Source organism: Palaemon carinicauda, chromosome 36, assembly GCF_036898095.1.
Source record: "Palaemon carinicauda isolate YSFRI2023 chromosome 36, ASM3689809v2, whole genome shotgun sequence".
Lineage (NCBI taxonomy): Eukaryota > Metazoa > Arthropoda > Malacostraca > Decapoda > Palaemonidae > Palaemon > Palaemon carinicauda.
Genome location: NC_090760.1, coordinates 18,168,578 through 18,173,812, shown reverse-complemented (window position 1 = coordinate 18,173,812; position 5,235 = coordinate 18,168,578).

The window sequence follows — 5,235 nt, the reverse complement described above, 5'->3', positions numbered from 1 at the left end:
TTGTTGTTTGAATGAGGCCCGGATTTAGGTTATTAATTATTAATATTTTGTTTTGTACTGTAGGAAAGGAATAATGAATAAACTGTTGAAAATTAGAAAAATACTTTGTCATATATGCTAAGGATTATGACTTTCCAACCTGTTCAACATAAAGCATTTGCAACAAGGTTAAACTGGACAAAGGAACTAGATGTGGTTTGTCTTATCAGGTCTGGTCCTTCCTTCAATTTTCTTTTTACAAAAATCTTGTAAATAAGTATGAAAGGAGCGAAGGTATCACATTGATGGTAGATGATATTTTTTCTTGACAGAAATTGGGTTTTCTCGAAAATTTAGTCCTGAAAGTCTCCCATTAAAGAGAGGGATTCAATTTTAAATGCTGCAGAACATAAAGATGAATGTTAACCATTCATTTCTTTTTTGTTTTACTCCTGATGTTCATGTTGCGTATTTGAGAAGTTCGGTCTATTGACCTTTCTATCATTCGTTGCACTCCTCGTAAAGTAATAAGACATGCTTCCTGTTGTGAGCTAGAAGTGAAGCAATGTGTTGTGGCTTGGAAGCCAGGACTATTAGTTATCCATTTTATCACATTCTTTTGAGAGGATAATGGTATTTATATAAACATTAGATGAGCATGGAATTTAAATGTGTATTTCCATATGGGTCTTCCCTTGTGTTCAGGTTACGGACTCCACTGGTGAAGGTGGGATACCAGGGAAGGAAAGAATTTATAGACTAAGTTAGTGGTAATAAGGGATTTTAATAGTTTGAAACGCACTAATTATACAGGGTCTTTTTTTTAATGTATGTGAATAACCGCAACACCTAATTAACTAGAAGTAATGAATATCACAAGCTAAAAATACTAGACCATGTCCCCAGAAACCACTATAGCAATCTAGGTAAACCCGGATTTTATATGGTTAGTAAATGTCCATATAATGAGGTTTCCTACTTGAAGGCCCCTCCACATGAGGGCAAATGCACAGCGGGTGCACAAGAGTATAGATGACGCCATAGTTTAGGAAATGGGTAAATCATTGAAGCGTTCATGCCCTTTTTTTGAGGCAATGGATGGCTGCCCGACTGATTCCAGACGCATATCTGACTGCCCTCTGCCAAGTGTCTGACCCAAGTCATACATTCACTTGCACATGCCTCCTGTCTGCCTTGGACTGCTTGATCTGGTAACTTCACAAAAAGAAATCTGTGGAAGTCAGTGACCATTTCGCTCTTCTATTTCTGAAGCCAATGTGTAAAAGGATTTGTAGAAAGTTGTTGGAATCCTGGCTACTATTATCAGTACTTAAACCACAAAAAAGTCGGAACCCTTTCAGTATAGAAGCCATTACTGAAAACAATGATCTATTCTCAGATGCTTTTGGTGCTCCATTAGGCATTTGGTCATGGCTCAAAATAAAACTTTTTGATAATAAAGAAAACTATTCTAGCATATAGGCATGGGTACTATCTTAAATTAGTACCTGTTGAAATCATTCTGGTGGCCTGGTGATAGCCACACTGGTGTTGGTCCTGCTCAGACTTTCGTTCCTTTGGTTGCTGCAACCTCGCTATGGATGGAGGAATCCTATAGGTGTCTTATCTGCTAAGTCATTAGAAGTCATTGCCTGGCCTTCTGGTTTTAACTTTGGGGAGAGTCGGCGTAGGCATTAGTCGTATGTATTATGGTCAGTCAGTAGGGCATTGTCCCTTGCCTCTGCCATTCATGAATAAACTTAAATTGCAGAATAATATTATTACTACCACCTGGTAAGCTACAACCATAGATGGGAGAGCAGGAGGGGCTCCAACAGGGAAAATATCCCAGAGAGGAAAGGAAATAAGGAAAAATAAAGGATATTAACTAACATTACAATAAATTTTTCCTAAATAAACTAGAAACTTTATTGTAAGTGGAAGAGAAATAAGATAAAATAGCGTTCCCTCAAGCAAGAGAACAGTGGAAGACCATGGTAGAGAGGCTTTGTCACTACCCGAGACTAGAGGACTATTGTTAAATTTTCGAGTGTCGTCTCTTAGAAGAGCTGCTTACCATAGCTAAAGTCTCTTCTACACTTACCAAGAGGAAAGTGGCCACTGAACGATAACAGTGCAGTAGTTAACCCCGTAGGTGAAGAATTGTTTGGCAACTTTGTCAGTTGCGTGTAGGCAAAGGGAAAATAAACCATAACCAGAAACGATCCAATGCAGTACTGACTGCCCAGTCAAAGTACTCATAATACACTAGCGGTAGTATTTCAGCGGGTTGCTGGTACCTTGGCCAACCTACTACCTCTGAAATAGTATATTGAAGGATGGAACCGAATAAAAGAATAAAGCCGGTATGGGCAACCTTTCAAGCCCTTTTTGGGCCACATTTTATATGTTCAACTCAGTTTGTAGTCTTGCATAGTAATTCTGTCCACATGTACAAGAAATTACTATATATATATATATATATATATATATATATATATATATATATATATATATATATATATAGAAAGAAAGGCTTTTTCTGTCCTTGGTGATTTTAATGCCCACCGTAGGGAGTGGTTAAGTTTTATCTCCTACGGATCGCCATGGCTTAAGAGCTTTACACTGAATCAGGCTGTGAGCAAATCAAAAGTAAAGGTACTCATATGTCTGGTAATTGCTTGGACCTCGTATACACTGACTCCCCTGGGGGACGTTATAACTAGTAAGGTTGGTTCTCCAGTCGGGACATCTGATCATGCCTTGATTTCACTATTAGTGAAGACTGAGCAGCCTGTCCCTGATGTATCATACTCTTGTAAAATTTATATGAAATCTCAAGCAGAAGGGATTTTCCATGATCTTTTGTGCTTGAATTGGTCACAATTATATAATAGTGTAGATCCTGTTGTCCCTTTGAATGAGAATCTAGTCAACATGATTGATAGGCATATCCCTTCTCGTGTGCTAATGTACAGAGTGAAGGACAAACCATGGTTAAATGATGATTGTAGACATGCTCATTTGGAGAAGCAGGAGGCCTATCATCTTTGGAAGGGTAGATTTGACCTGGATTAACTATACTCTGCTTAGAGCTTATGCTCAGAGTTTATGCCTCAGCTGAAAAGGAATACAATTTAACCATAAAAGAAACCCTTTCTGGTACAACTCGGGAACATAAATGGTGGTCTACCCTTAAATCTGCACTCTTTGGTGTAGATGCAACAGTTCCTCCTTTACTTAAACCAGATGGCTCAGTGACTCACTGTCCAAAGGAAAAGGCAACCCTTTTGGCTGATGTTTTTGACAGTCAATCTTGTTTACCCGAGGCTAAACTAACTAGCCTAGCTTTTCGATCTCATGAAATTAAAGCTCTGTTGATGGAGCTTGATGCTTGTGGAGGTGTAGACCCAAAATGGTATTTTTCCTTTGTTTTTTATAAAGAGTGCAGATTTCTCATCTCCAAAGTTATCTGTTATTTTGCGCAAGTTAGCAAGAAGAAGAGCTTTCAGCATTTGTTGGAGCGTTGGTAATGTTACTCCTTTATGTAAATGTGTTTGTGGTAGCTCGAGTCCAACTGATCACCGCCCAATTTCCATCACTCCCATATTATCTAAAGTTTTTGAACGTCTTTTGGCAAAACGTCTTAATGGGTTTGCTGAAAGTAATCATCTATTCCCCAGTTTGCAATTTGATTTTCGTAAAGGCCTTGAAGCATGTGATGCTCTTCTTGCAATCTCCTATGCTTTACAAAAATCCCTTTATCGTGGTAAGGAAGTTTGTATGATTGGCATTGATTTTAGTGCTGCCTTTGACAGTGTTAATCATGAGGCCCTTGTTTTCAAACTCAAACAGGTGGGAGTGGGTGGGTCGTTTCTTAGCTTTATTATTGATTTTTCAAGTACAGTAATAGATCTCAATTTGTTGTTGATGGGCACCATAGTAAGTATAGGAATGTGATATCTGGCATTCCTCAGGTTAGTGTTCTTGGCCCATTATTTTTCATAGTAATATACACATGTGGTTTAGGCTAGAAAACAAGTTGTTGCACATGCAGATGATGCTACTCTCTTTACATAGATTCCATCTCCTGAATGTAGATCTGGGGGGGCTGAATCCCTTAATAGAGATCTAGCTAAAATTAGTGCATTGTGCTAATTATGTGGTATGAAGTTGAATCCTAACAACTCAAAGTATGATTGTAAGTAGGTCAAGGACGGTGGCTCCTCAACATCCGGATCTCAGCATTGGTAATGTTTCTTTTACTTTATATGACTTTTAAAACTTAAGGTGTGATTTTCTACAGCAAATTTATTTTTGAGAAACGTTAGGTCTGTGTCATCCTCAATTGCACAGAAAATTGGCTTATTGGTGATCAATCTATTTTGAAGAAGTGTTTTAATTCTTTCATTTTACCTTGTTTCGAGTATTGTTCTTTTGTCTAGTCTTAAGCTGATGATTCTCATCTTAATTTGTTGGACAGGAACTTACTGTCTATTAAATTTCTTATTCTTGATGTAGATAATCTCTGGCACCGTCGTTCAATTAGTTCATTATGCATGTTGCATAAGATATTTTATAATTCTGACCATCCTTTGCATTCAGATCTTCCTGGACAGTTCCATCTTGTTCGTAATATTAGGTGTGCAGTTAATTCTAATAGTCAGGACTTCTCAATCATGAGGCTCAATACTACACAGTACTCTAGAAGTTTTATTTAAGTTGTGGAAGGATCTTCTTAATCGGGTAGTTGAATCGGTAGAACTTCAGAAGTTCAAACTTGCAGCAAGTGGTTTTATGTTGAACAGGCTTGCATAAATCCTTTTATAGTTCATAATTCAAATATCTGTTTTAATGTTAATGTTTTTAAAATATTTTATTTTGATTTTCATTACTTATATCATTTATTTATTTCCTTATTTCCTTTCCTCACGGGGCTTTTGTTCGCTGTTGGAGCCCTTGGGCTTATAGTATCTTGCTTTTCCAACTAGGGTTGTAGCTTAGCTAGTAGTAGTAGTAGTAGTAATAAAAAAATAAAAGGTTTACCTCCCCCAAATCCAGGAATTCAATGTGGCCACATCCTTAAAACTGCCACAATCTCACTGACTAGCACTTGAAGCCATAGCAACAAAAAGATAGACTTTTGAGTAAGAGACCTCAGAAAATCAGGGGCATTACCTATCAATGAGGCAAAGTGCAGGAATTTATCAAACAACCATGGAATAGCCTTGGAAGGAGCATTAGGTTTCAATTCGC